The sequence below is a fragment of the Pteropus medius genome, unplaced genomic scaffold, assembly GCF_902729225.1.
Source record: "Pteropus medius unplaced genomic scaffold, Ma_sr-lr_union100, whole genome shotgun sequence".
Taxonomy (NCBI): domain Eukaryota; kingdom Metazoa; phylum Chordata; class Mammalia; order Chiroptera; family Pteropodidae; genus Pteropus; species Pteropus medius.
In genome coordinates, this window is record NW_024342471.1 from 24,613,857 (window position 1) to 24,628,704 (window position 14,848).

Genomic DNA, 14,848 nt, shown 5'->3' on the forward strand with positions numbered 1-14,848 from the left:
CTTTTCTGGTCTGGGATCCCATCCAGGATCTCACGAAGCACTTAGTTGTCACTTAGTCTCCTTTAATCCGAGACACTTCTTCGGCCTTTGTGCTTCACGACCTTGACACTCTGAAGAGTAATTGGCCAGTTACTCTGGCGTGTGCTGTGTGCTCTTCCGTTTGGGACTGTCCAATACTTCTTCGCGATTGCATTCAGGGTGTGAAGTTTGGGTAAGCAGGGGGTGTTAGGCTCCTCGCGCGCCATCGCGGGAGGCGCACAGTGTCCATTTGTCCCCGTTCTGGTGATGTTCCCTCGGATCCCTTGCTTAAGGGCGCACCTGCTAGGTCTCTCTATTGGTGAGTTACTACTTTTCTCTCTGTAACGAATAACTGTATCATGGGGATAGACCCAGAGATAATGCAAATACCTCGCTTTTTATGATGCGCCGTCCCCACTCATTTTAGCATCTATTGATGGCCATGGACGATTCTTGCCTACGAAAATGACCAGTCGTGTTTTCCGATGGCCCTTCTCTAGCTCTCTGGTTCCGAGTTTACGAACTGGAACCGAGCCGTGGGGAAGTATGATCTCTTTTCCATGCATCTCTTCCTTCAGTCGTTACTTGTATCAGTATGAACTCGTGGGTGTTTATTTTACTTTGTAAGTCACAGTCCGTTGCCACCATTATTTATTTCGTTGCTCGGATTGTCAGTTTGGGCACTGGGCACTCCTCCTTAGTCCCCGCATCCTCCGTACAAGCTCCTGTCATTTCTTTATTGAGCATTCGCTCCTTTTTGGGTGTCAGAAGATCTTCCAGACTCCTTTTGGACTTTCTCTGCCCCGGCCCTGGAATGAGCCACTTCTCCAAGGAGTCCTGGTTCCTTTTCTTGGAAAGTGGTATTTAGAAGCCAAGATCCGAATGCTGGGTGTGCTCATTCCTGCTGGGGTGTCGCTCCAGCTCCCCGGTTTCCCTTCTCCCCTTCCTTTCCCTCCTCCCTCCTCTCCCTCACCCCCTTTCTTCTCTTCTCCTTCCTTTCCCTCACCCCGCCTCGTCTGCCAGCTCCGTGAGGACGGGTTCTTACGTCTCTTGCTCACTGCCAGTTCCCTGGCACCGAGCACGGTGCCCGATGGATCCTCAATAAATATTTGCTGCGTTAAGACACGGATGGCACTTAGAATGATGCCGTCACATAGGAAGTGCCCAACAGGCACCTGTGCTAATTCTTCCTTTCGGCTGAGTCATTTTGAGTCAGTACTTTACAAAGCCAACGCGTGTGCGTCCCTGTGGCCCCTCTGCCTACCCTGTGGGAGTTCCCCTCCTAAAACTCGGTGATGATTTCTATTGTGCGTGTGGCTTGAAATGGAAGGGGAGGAGGAGAAGGCTTGCAGCTGGCAGGATCACTGAGAATCTGGCTGAGGATGCGAGGGTGCTCAGGGAGTCCTAGCAGGCGGGGGCCCAGCCTGAGCCAGCAGGTAGGGAGGACAGAGACGTAGGGAAGGGAGGTTGAAGTGTGAGCCCCCGGGACGGCTGGATCCGGAATAGGGGCCGATGCCGGGTGTATCGCTTTCAAGCGAAAACCTGCCCAGCTCAACCAGAACCGTGGCATGGTTTTAAACCCACAGGGAAGGCTCCACTGAGGTCCATGAGTGCCCACAAATACAAGTCCCCCCAAAAGTAACGATACTTTTATCCAGTCCCAAATATCATATCACAGTGTGTCATCAATAAGAAAACTATTAATGAGATAATTTATATACTTTTTTCATACAAGTCTTTGAAACCAGGTGTGTATTCACACTCACAGCCCAACTCAGTTTAGAGCAGATGCGTTTCAGGGGTTTGGGGGCCAACGGGGCTGCCGGCTGCCGTGGTGGACAGCGCAGCTCTCGCTCCAGGACGGAGCGTGTGTCATGTTCTGCCACTGCAGAGGTTTTCAAGCAGGTACTTGAAGGCCACTGGCAGTTTTTTTCGGGAGAGAAGGGGAGATTCAGTGAGTGGGGTGCTAGTTCCCCGCCCCCAAGCTTTAGCCCAAGCAGCCCCCACCCTTCGCTCTGGTTTCTGGACTGGGGTCCCAGTTATGACATCCTTTGATAAAAGTGTTCTCTTGCTTAAGAAAAAAGAAAGAAGTCTGAAACCTTCTGGTTTATCTCAAAACCCTCAGCTTGAGATAATTCACCTAGAATGTTTGGACTTGGAAGCTCACATGCATTTTAAATGAAATTCTCCACCCAAAAAATAACCCCTTGTGACCAGAGGCCACCGCCTCTTATGAATGGCCGTGTGGCGTGCGGCGGTGAGCACTCGGCTGCCTTGCCAACAAGCTTCAGAAACCGACTGTTGAAATGGCAGCCGTCATTGCGCTGGCCCAGATTTTGTGCTCTGCGGGGAAGCGGTTCCCATCCGAACTCCCCCGAGAGGGTGACAGATCGGCGCTCTCTGACATGGCCAGCAAACCCCAGAGCTGCGAAGACAAACTCAAGTTCTAAGGAGCCCGAACTTTCCCTCCGTGCTGATGGCCACTCTTCACTGTCCCTCATTTGGCCACGTTGCATGTCATTGTCCCCCTAACCTGAGGGTCTTTGCATTCAAGGCCAGGAGTGCGGGCGGACTGGGCTCCGCATTCTCAGGAAACTCAGAACGGTGTGCTCTTAAAAGCCCGCTCCACTCCCCGACCCCGACAGCCTTCTAGGACTTCGAAACGTGCCCCACTTTGCCTGGCGAACTTGGAGAGCCGAAAGCTGCGGCTTTCTGGAGGGGCCGACTGTCCGGGAGAGCAGACTCTGGGCTGGGAGAAGCAGAAGGGCATCGGATATGGGCGTCAGTGGGATGAGAGGCTAGCGAAGGGACATGGTTTGGCTGGTCGCTACTCCTCCCCGTTCGGGTTGGACTGAGGGGTCGCTGGAAAAGGCACTGCTTGCTCGGTGCCACCAGGAGCGGGCGACTGTTTTATGTTTGTGTTTCCAAAATGGAAAACATTTTGTAAAGGAGAGCAGCTGGCCATGCAGACATCTCCCCACGGCCGTGCTGAGCGGGAAGCGGAAACACACAGCTCGCAGAGTGGGAAAGCAACGGGGGTTTGGGGGGGTCAGTCTGGCCCACCAGGCCTGGCTCAGCAGCCAGTTTTTCTGTTTGTTTGTTTAGGAATGTTCCAGTACAAAAACGGTTCAATCTGAAGTCTCCCCGGGCCCGTGATCATGCTAATCACGCCCGCCCTGGCTTGGATTTCCATCCCGATGAACTTGGGGAGGCCCCCGCCCAGGCCCAGATGTTGTCTGGCAGCAGAAGCGGCAGTGATGGATGGGAGTTTTCCTCGTCCACCCAGATGTTCTGCTGTCTTGGAGATGAGGCCCCGTTAGCTCGTTCCCGGCCCTCAGATACTTATAATTTATCCCAAAGTTGGTCAGCGCTCTCCATGGATGCCTGCGTTGGGTCCTGTGCTGTGAACGGGCCTGGGTCTCCCCAGGGGTGCCGTTTCGAGTCCGTGTTTGCCAAGCAGATGTGTCTAGATGTCTCCCACTGGACGGAATCCTGGTCACTCTCTTGGCAGGAGACCGAGGCGGTCATTGTTCTGTAGAACAGGAATTTGGCAAGATAATCACAAGGTCTTGGCACGTTCCATGAAAAAGAAGACGTCTGTGCAATCGCGGGGTGACTCTGGGAAGAGAAGGGGTCTCGGGGAAGCTTAACCCTTCAGGGGCCCTTGGGAGATGCTTCTCCACAAGGTCCTCCCCGGAAGAGCCAAGGACCTTCTCATCTCCAAGAACTATGTAGGTTTGGAGGAGAGAAGGTTGGAGGCCGGTGGTGGCCATTGAGTGCCTTCGGGTCTGAGAGCTGCGGGGAGTTGCAGGTGCTCTCGGGTCCCGGGCCGGGGGAAGCGCACCACTTACGGGGCTGTTCTCGAGAGTCCCCACAAGGGGGCCCTCGTGAGCTTTGGTTGGGGCGCTTGGGCACCGGGTGAAACCTGGCTTCGCCCCCTCCAGCTTCGGCCTCCCGCCCCGGGCCACCCGGCGCCCTGGCCGACCGACGCTGGTGCAGGGGGAGCCCCTGGAAGGCCGTCTCGGGGCCCGCGGGGCCCGCGCTCTCTCCCGCATGGGGAGCTTCGCTTCCACTCGCACTTGGGGACCGAAGGGCGAGGGTACTGGGGTCACTCGGCCTCGGATCCTTTCAAAGAAGTTTGCGACACGGAACAAAACCTCCAGTGGAAACCACAAGAAAGGGCGTCTGGGAAGCTTCGTGAAGGACGCGGCAAAACGTCCTGGCTCCTTCGGGGCCTGCCCGAAGACGCATAGAGGGGGACTTCGGGGTCAGCCTCTACAGGAAACATGGACGTTTTAAAGGCAAGGAAATTATCGTAATTTAACAAATCAATTTTTCTTGCATTGTGTTGAGATTAAGTCCGTGGTCTCTCTCATACATTCAAAATAAGCAACTTCCCTGGAGTGCAATTTTGTGGGAAAACCTACATCATGTTTCGCAAAAAAACCCATTTCGTGAGGAGTTACCAGATTTTATTTTAAGAGAAATGGTCATATTTAATTATGGCATTATTTTACCGTCTAGAAAATTAATGTGCTTTCAGAGTTTCAGGAGAAAGGCCGGCTGGAAGTCCGAACCCTATTTTTAAATTACCATACAAATGGGATCCCGAAGACGCAAAGATCGGCATTGGCTTCAGTGTTGCGGACGAGGAGCAGGAAAATGCGTTGGCTCCATAAATGTTAAACAAACAGGCCTGTTCTCCTTGCTGTCCCTGGTGACTCTGGACCCGGCTTCTTATCGCAGGGCGAGTGACACGGCTCAGGGGGCAGCGGCGGCTCTGACCGGATGACCACACGGGTTCGACACCGGCACCCATGTCACCACCCCAGTAACGAGCCACAGTTTCTGTGCAGCTCGAGTCTGCAAAGCTCACACTGCCTCGTCCGCTGGGGCCTCCTGACGAGCCCCAGCTGGAGTTGGTGTCGTGATTGTCCCCACATTACAGACGGGGAGACAGAGGCTCAGGAAGGGGCGCTCAGCGTGTCCCGCTCCAGGCACACAGGTCGGCAGGTGGAAAGGCCCCAGCTCCGAGCCGGGCCTGGGACCTGTAAACTCCAGGCTCCTTCCAGCTGCACACGTGGCCCCTGGGCTTCGCTCACACGTACGGGGCACCTACTGTGTGCCTGGCCACGGGGAGGCGGAGGTGCTTCTCCTGGGGCGCACGGTCTGGTATTTGGAGCCAGGGCAACAGAACCTGGAGATGCTCTCTGCCCCGCTGGTCCAGTCAGCCGAGGGACGGGCAGGGAGAGGGTGCCGGCGGGGTGCGGGGAGCTCGCTGGCTGCGTGCCTCTCGAGACTCTCGCAGGGCGAGGAGCTGACAGGTGGAGAGCTGTAATGGGCACTCCAAGGCTGCGAAGGTAGCGAGAAGGTGTGAAGCAGCAGAAAGGCGAGGGAGGCGTAATTAGTCCCGGTGACGGTGGGCACCGGCCGAGGGGCTGTCGTCGGGAGAGGTGGCGAGGAGGGCCGGAGTGTTCCTAGCTGAGGGGGCCGTGTGGGGGAGGAGCGGGAGCAGGTGGGCGTGTTGAAAGGCAGGGCAGCACCCAGGTGGCACTGCCACAGCCTCGGGGTACACGATGACAGCCGACATCGGGTTAGTTAGTTAGTTACGTGTTTATTCTGACTCCATTCGGTAACTGGCACATCAAGCATGAGGCTGATGCAGACGGGGACAGGTCATTTTTAAATAAGTGCAATTGATTAGGTTGATTTGGAGACAAACGTGCACCCAAGGACAGTGGCAATCAGATGTGGCCAAATGGCCGTGGTGGCACATGGTGACAGGTGGTTGGGACCCCCAGGGCGCTAAGGCCCTGTTGGTTTGTGTTTTGGATGACTTAGTGTATGTGGGCGGGGGGGACGCTGGGGACGGAGGGGCCTGGGGCACTATGGGAGCCCACCTCAGTCTCTGGCATTGAGACGAGGCTGGGGCAGTGCGGTGCTGTGGGGCCGCCACAGGAGACAGGAGAGCCAGCCTGGTGCTGCTGAGAGGTGGGGTGAAGGCAGGGAGGAGGGGAGGCATTGGTGTGCGATTCTCAGCCTGGACACTGGGGGGCCGGCCGGCCGGCAGCTCCTGAGGTGAAGAACTGGATGGAGTTCTGTTTTGGGGTGAGCTATTTGAGCAGCAAACGGGGCATCCAGGAGGGGCCAGTCATGAGGGGCTGTCTGGGCCCCCGCGTCTGCGATGTACACGTGGGGTGAGGACAGAGGGTGGAAGTCAGCCAGAGGGAGAACCCCAAGGAGAACGGCCTCAAGGGAAAGACCAGGCGGAGGCCGAGGGGGACGCTCAGAGGGGAGCAGAGAGCTGGGAGCAGGTTCTTTATAAGTGAGGGTGCAGATAAAATACCGGACACCCACTTAAGTTTAATTCCCAGATCACGACGAAAAATTTTTTTAGTATCAGTGTGTCAAAATATTGCATGGATAAGTATAGAGGTTTGGAGAAGAGAGATGAACCCAGAAGGATCGAGAGATCGTGTTTTATGGCTTCGTTGTTACTTTTATATAAGTTATCTTGTGCCATACACAGAGCAAAAGAAAAGAATCGGAAGTTACAGAAAAGCAAGAAGGTGACATAAAAGCTCGCCCACAATCGCGTCCTGCAGAGTGAAGGGCCAGTCACCTGCCGATTCACGTTACACTTCAGATCCTAGAGTCTGGGATGCCGAGAGGGCCGGCACGGGGACTCTGGTCCCCTTTGAATGTCCATCTACAGCACCGCCTGTCCCATGGCAGGCACACATCACAATTTTATTGATGGATGAATAAATCCTTCTGGAGCTGTTTTCTTAACACGCACATACATACATTTATCCAATTTTTTTGTACAAAAAATGAGATCATCCTGTGTATATTACTTGAAATCTACGTTTTTAACTTAATAATAGCTTTTGGAAAGCTTTGAGGAAGGTTGGCTTTTTAGGACCGGAGGAGACTAAGTCATAAGCGCATTCTTCGAGGGAGGGACAGGAGGAAATCGAAGTGGCATGAGCCAGAGATGCAGTGACCAGGGGAGGGAGGCATGCTACTCACGAGGAGACCAACAAAAACAGGCTAAACTCTTCAGACAAAAGCAATGCGTGGCTTGCAGTGGCATTTCCGAAATGTATTAAAAAGGTGTAAAATGAAAAGCGAAAGTTGCTCTCTACCCTGAAGCTCTGGCTGCTCCCCTAAAGTGAATCATTTCAACAGTTTCTTGTGCATCCTCCCAGAAAACAGATTCACACTGATCTCTGCATATAAATGTATATGTTTTTTATTTGGCTATTAATTTTTTTTTTTATGAATGCAATCTTTCTATACACATTGTTTTGTGTTTTGATTTTTACACTTACACTATCAGTGATGTCTTTCCATCTGGGACTTATCTCTTCATGGAAAAGACAAAACCGTATGCTGCTGTAGAGATAATCTTGATTTAGTTAACCAGCCCTCTGCAGGTGGTCATTTAGACTGTGGTCCAAAAAAGGTTTTTTTGCTATTATTACGTATGACAAATATGCTGGGCATCCCCTTAATGTATCTTGGTATAAATTTTTTATGTGTCCTTTGGAGAAATTCCTAACAAGGAAATTGTGTGCGCATGTAACATGTTGACAGATTTAACCAAACTGTCCTCTAAAAAAGCCGTTTTGATTTACCCTCCGCCAATGGTATCTGAGAGTTTCATTGTCCTTACATCTCTGGCTACACTGGATATTATCAAACTTTTTACTTTTTGCAAATCTGACATATGAACAATAGAAGAAAAATTACAAGTTATAAAAGTTTGTGGCTATTCACACATTTTTGTGCCTATAAATAAATAAGGGGCACAAGTTAATGAGCAGATTCTCCACTAACTTGGATTCATACCCTTCTGATTATTTTTACTGCCACCATGCTGGGTCAAGCCACCATCATTCCCCACCCGAAGGACTTACAGGGGCCCCTCACTGTTTCCTCAGCACCCACTCTGCCCCTGTAATCTATTCTCCATGGAACAGCAAGTGTAATCTTTGAAAAATGTGAATCGTCCTCCTGCTCCTGCGATGTGGCTCTCTGAATATTCACTGCATATAACTAGGTTTGATGTAAAGTATACTTTTTCAGAAAGTAGAGAAGCCTCTGAGTTCCCTGGCCCCGAAGTGAACTGAAATGAGACCTGTGGACACTTTGGATGGCAAATATCGACGTCAGCATTGCCTGTGGTAAGAAGCTGGTGGAGAACAAGGAGATAGGGTGATTGCAGGTTGCTGGTACTGCCTGACACCCGGGAGAAGCAAACATGAATGCTCTCCTGACAAAAACACGATCATTGTATGGGTCCAAGATTTCCCAGGAAGTAAGATCAACCAAATAGAGGTTCTCAATTAAAGATCACCAGATACACAAGTAAACAACTCGCTATGGAGTAAGAGTTAGCAGGAAGAGACACTTATATCCCAAGAGCATCAGATGTTGGAATTACTATCGCAGAATAAAAACTATTATGTATAAAATATTTAATGAAATAAAATATGGATTTTTTTTAAAAAAAAAATGAGCAACGAACATGAGCCTGTAAAACTGACCAAGCAGGTTTTAAAAAGAATCAAACAAAACTTTAAGAAATAAAAATATAATTGTTGATATAAAAACTCAGTGGCTGGATCACAGGGCAGTTAGATACAGTTGAAAAGGGAATCAGTGAACTGGAAAATAGGCGTAAAGAAATCACCTAGAATTCAGGAAAGAAAGAGAGGGGGCTGAAAACTGAGAAAAAAGCGTTAAGAGACATAGGAGCTATAACGAGAAAGTCTAACTAATGTCTCCTAGAAGGAGAGATAAGAAAGGGTAGAGGAGAAGCAATAAGTGAAAAAAAAAGTCTCATAATTTTCTAGAAATGATAAAAGACACCAATTCACTGGTATCAAGAAGGACAGGATTGATAAAAATAAATCAATACATGAACCTGCCCAATACCAAAGATAAAAAGAAAAGAGCTTCAACCTAGGCTTTTGTATCCAGCCAAATAACCTTTTAAAAACAAGATAAAACAAAGATATTTTCAGATAAACAATACTGAGAGTGTACACCACTATTTTAAATGACCTTCTACACTAAAGACTTTAGGAAGAAGGAAGGTCTGATTTTTAAGAAGCTATTAACGAGCAAATAATTCAAAAATGTTGTAAATCTAAAAAAAAAAGAAAAGAAAAGAAATAAATAAGTGGATAATATCTAATTTTGTAGGGTCAAAAAAAAAAAAAGGACATAACTAAAATACTGGAAAACAGTAGCATATTATTTGAGAGAAGAATGATTAGATTAGTGTTCCAAATTCCTTGCATTATGAGGAACGAGGTTAAGATATGAAGATGTTATAATTTCAGAGGTAGCCAGTAAAATAATAGAAGTATTGTGTAACTTCTAAACCAGAAGAGAGAAAAAAGTAATAGGAATAAATATAACCCAACTAATCCCTTGAATACCAAAAAAAAAAAAAAAAAAAAGAAGAAGAAAAAGCATACAGAACACAATTGTAGAAAATAGAAAATGATAAAAACAAATCTGATTTACTTGCCAGTTAACAGACATTAATGAATTGGAGTTTTAAAACTCCTGCTATATGTTATTTACATGCTTGAAGCATAACGCCACAGAAAGTTTAAAAGCAAAGGGATTGAAAAACACTCACCAAATACTCAATAAATGGAACCGATATCGGACAAAATAGGAGACGCTATTAAGGATAGAGGTCACTCTATAAAAGATCCGATCTGCAGGAATATATGACCATAAAATAGCATTAAAATATACAAAGCAAAAATTGTTATAGATATAGGGAGATATTGACAAATCCATCATCATAATGAGAGATTTTAGCACAACACTTTCAATTACTTATAGGTCAAGCAGACAAAAGGTCAGTAAGTGCAGAAGATTTAAAAACACAATCAACAGACCTAATTCATTTTATATATGTATGTACACGCATGCATATGCCCAGGTATATGTGTTATGTAAATATATCTACACACATATATGTGTATATATACACACACATACATAGGGAGAGAGAAAATCGTGCCCAACAATTAGAAAATGCACATTCTTTCCAAGCACACAAGCAACATTTACAAAAACTGACTCCGTACTAGGCCATAGAAGAAGTCTCAACAAATTCGAAGAATCAATATCATCTAGGTCACCTTTCTAGCCACAATGCGACTAAATTAAAAGTCAGAAATTTTTTAAAAATTTAAATTCTATGTGTTTGGAAATTAAAAAAAAAACAAAACTTCTAAAACACTCAGGCATCAATAAAGAAATCAAAATAAAGGTTTAGAAAAATACGGAACTTAGAGCTAAGCAAAAAGTGAAAATAGTGAATATATCAAAATATGCAGAATGCAGAGAAAGCAAGACTTCCAGGTAAGCGTCCAGGTTTATAAGCTTATATTTCGAAGAGGAAAGTCTGAAAATTAAAGATACTTATCCAACTTAAAAAGTTAGAACACGATAAATAGTGTAAGTCCAAATAAAGCAAATGGAAGGAGATGATAAAGGGAAAAAGCAGACAACAATAAAATGGAAAACAAAGCTCTGAAAGAGAGAAGGTCGTTTCTCTGAAATCCTTAATAAATCGGGTAAAGCTCTGGTAAGACTGGTCAACGAGAGAGAAAGGAACTGTGGGTAGGTGGGGAGAGAAGAGAAAGAGAAATTAATAATATTAGGAATAAAAAGGGCCATATCTACAGATCCAGCAGATATGTGTGTGTATATATATCTCCTCTTATATATATATATATATATATATATAAAATTTAAAATTTATAATCTCACCCCACAATAGAAAAAAACGAAACAAAACAAAAAAACCTAAGCCAAGTGCGTTTACGGATAAATTCTGCTAAACTCTAAAGAAGCAGATCGTTCCAATTTTACATGAACTCTTCCGAAGAGTAGAAAACGGAGAGCACCCCAGCTCCCCTCTCGCCCTCTACCAAGGCACGTCCAGGTTTTGTGGAGTCCGCGGTTATTTAGTCTGGGAGACTCTGTTAAGGAAAAGAGTGCAAATCTCTACAAAAATCCAAAACTGGCATCAAAGTAAATATTGATTTAGAATGAGAAAAAAAATCGCGAGAAAGTACAAATTCTATGAAGTTGACAAATACCACAAACACAACGCGACCCAGAAAAACAGCATATAATTTTTCTTTCTTCTACGACAGTTTCTTTTCGTGTTTTTGGCGTTGTGTAGTCTTTGCCTCTCCGTAAGACCAAGACTGTGTTTTTTCATTTTCTACGGCAAGAGTAGAAAGCCCATCCAGTCTTTCTTTTGCCTTCGTTGACCAAAAGTCATTTGGTTACTGACAGTTAGAAAGTTTTATTTTTCCAGCTCCATAACTTATTGTTCTACTGTCGTCCCTTTGGGGGGTTGTTATCAGATTTTGGAAAACCTGCGTTGTTTCTCTCACATATGAGCTGTGTTTGACAGCATCCCATGGGCTAGCTCTGGCCCTGCACGCTTGACGCTCTGTCTCTCCTCCACCCACATGGTTTTGCTGACCGGTACTAGAGGACACATTCAGGGGCACCTCCATGTCATGACAGTGGGGAGGTGGGTGGCTCATTGAGAGGTGGGAGTGTCCCTGGGCACCAGCCCCACTCGCTCAGGTTGCAGCATGTTATTACACACAGGAGTGGTTGCAAAACACACGGACCCATCCCATGATGGAAAATAATTCGCAGCCGAACGCCTTGAGCTGGAGCCCCCACGAGCCTGTGGTCATGTCGACATTTTTACAGCAAGAAGCCAAGTGATGGAAGGAATGTCCTCGGTAAAATACTCACGAACGGAACACGGTCGTTTACAAAAAGATCGTGCAGTGTGGCCACGTTGGGTCTGTCCCACTAACGCGAGAGTGTTTAATATCAGAACAATCTCTAAACGTCGTTCACCGCATTCACTGATTAAAATAGAAAAACCATACGCTCTACTCGTAGATGCAGGAAAAGCATTTGATAAAGTCCCACGCCCATTCACTATTTTAGATAAATCTTACCAGAAGAGACACAGTTTGAAATATCTTTATGCTGGTTAAGGGCTTTACCAAAATCCCTACATTGTGATAATTCTTCATGGTGAAATACTGAACTTTTGAGATCGGGAGTAAGAAAGGATGCCACCATCACAATGAGGCCAATTACTTTCAACATTTACTGAAGGTCCTGGTGGTATAAGAAAAAGAAATAAAAGGAATAAGAATTAGAAAAGAAATTAAGTTATAACTGTTTGTAGATATGATTATCTATGTACTGAACTCGAAATCTACAGAAAAATTATTAGAAACAATAAGAGTGAGTAGCAAGATGGCTGGATAAAAAAAATCCATGTACAAAAATCAATTCCATTGTGTAACAGCAACACGTGGTTGGGGGGTGATGCCATTCACAATAGTAGGAAAAAGTATAAGGTGCCTAGGAATAAATCTAATAAAAATAAGCAAGGCGCATTTGGAAAAAATTATTAAAATGTATTGAAAGACATTAAAAAAGATATAAGTAAATTAAGTGATATATTCATGAACAGGAAATATTAAGAGATGTCTGTTCTCTATAAGCCGATCCACAGACGATCTATTCCAGTCAAAATCCCAAGCAGGTTATTTTATTTTTTTTTAATGATCTTGATAAGATAGTTATAAAATTTATATAAAAGAGTGAAAGTGTCGGATTTGAAGAAAAATAAGATATGGAGATGTGCTGTGTCAGAGATCAAGATTTATAGGGAATAGAGTAATTGTAACATGGTGTATTCTGTGAAGAGATAAGTAAATTGACCAAAAGAACAGCACAGGGGCTCCGATGCTGACTCGTGAAACGTATAAGCCTGATAGGTGTCAGGGCTCCTGATCAGTGGGGAAGGGATCGCGGCTCCACAAACAGGGCCGGGACAGTGCTCATCCACATGGAAAATGAAAGGAAATCGGACCCCTTCCTCACGCTGTACCCCCAAATCAATTTCTTTCTTTTTCTCCATTTTCATTTATTTTTTATTTTTTAGGCGAGGCAATCCTTGGTTGACCTCATAGATTGCAAGGACCTTGTTAGTTTACAATCCCTTATTTTTTTATTTATTGTTTACATCTACAGCACCTGGACTTCCTAGGTGGTCTCCCATCCAAGGACTAACCAGGCCCGACCTGCTTAGCTTCCGAGATCAGACGGAATCGGGCTTGTTCAGGGTGGCATGGCCCTAGACTCCAAATCAATTTTGAATCGATAAAAGACTTCACTGTAAATGCCAAGATGCTAAAGCTTTTAGAAGAAGATGTAGAAGAATATCTTTATGATCTCAAGAGAGCAAAAAAATTTTTTTTAACAAAACGCAAAAAGTGTTAACGCTGAAAGTCAGGCTGATAAACGTGACTGCATTAAAATTAGGAACTTCTGTTACTCCAAAGACACCATGAAGAGAATGATAAAGAAAGCCACAGCCCAGGAGAAGAGACTCAAAGCCCACACAACCAGCGAAAGCTTCAGACGTGGACTCTGTAAAGTTCTCTGAATCGTAAGGAAAAGACTAACAACACAATAGAGAAAGGCACAGCCAGTATTTCACAGAAGAGTTGACAGAATGTTAAATGATGCCCCGTAGAGATATGCAAATCTTTTAATAGTCAGCACCAGGCAAATTAAAACCCAGGGAGGTAACATTTTTACACTCATTAGATTATCGAAAACTACGAATTCCTAAAATAGCCAGTGGAGGGGGAGATTGGTGGGCACCCAGTCGGTGGGAACGTGAACGGAGATAACTACTTTGGAAAACAGTCTTATAAATTCAGTTTATAAAAGTTTACAGTGTGAGGCCAGCGGCTTACAAACATTTTCTGTGACTCCAGAAATACACTTTGACATCGACACCTGACACGGATGCCTGCACGTGATTGCACACGCCCGCACACGCGTGTAAATAATGGAAACGGAAGTCCCAGGAGGCGACTTCGGCTCTCGCTGTGGGACATCCGCCCTGCAGCCCCCCCGTCTCCCTCCCTTTAGAAAACGCGCTGTTTGGGCCTCGCTGATGTGATTTCCCGACCCGTTAATAGATCGGGGCTCAGATCTTGTAGCACTTGCGCGTATGTACCTGGCGACGGGGACGAGAATGTCGGTAACAGCCATGCTTGTAACGGGCCAAACCGGAAACGAATGGGATGTTCACAGGCCGAAGGACAAAAGAGAGCCCGCGGCATCTTTACACGTAGGAATATTATACAGCGGCGAAAACGGATGACCTGTAGCCACACCCAACAACACGTGCACGTGCCATGGAGTGACGGAAGCCGGGGCGGGCGGACAGATACACGGTGCGATAACTTTCACATAGCTCAAGGACAAGCACAGCCAAAAGATCGCTCGGGGCACACGTGCTCTGGAGCGAGCAAGGCAAGGAGGCGCGCAGAACTTCGGAAGGAAAGCGGGTGGAGGTGGAATGAGATGCTGGCAGGGTTCTGGGTTTTGGTTGAGAGATGGGTTCACGGGTGCCCATTTTCTGGCATATTTCAGCGTCTACATACTTTTGTAGTGACCACGTATTACGTAATAAAAACATTTACTCCATCAAGTCGCTCCTGTTTAAAACCCCTCGTCTGCACGCCGCCCTCCCTGGGGGCGCCCGCGCTTCCCAGCCTTATGAGGACCCCGGGCCTGGTGGGCGAGGGTCCACCCGACGACCTCATTCTAACTCGGCACGGAAGTGAGGGCCCTGTCTGCCAGTGAGGCCGCGTCCCGCGGGGCTGGGGGTTGGGGTTCGACATGCAGACTTCGGGGGTCTCTCCTGCCTCTAATATATTCTCATGAT

The 14,848-nt window shown here is 46.7% G+C and overlaps 1 protein-coding gene and 1 pseudogene across 1 annotated transcript in view; both read right to left on the reverse strand.

The window, feature by feature from the left end:
• The window catches only part of APCDD1L (APC down-regulated 1 like), a 41,203-nt gene that overhangs the window by 13,353 nt on the left and 13,002 nt on the right, over nt 1-14,848 (reverse strand). The gene's annotated exons all lie outside the window — the stretch shown is intronic.
• On the reverse strand, nt 13,129-13,246 carry LOC120604115 (uncharacterized; annotated as a pseudogene).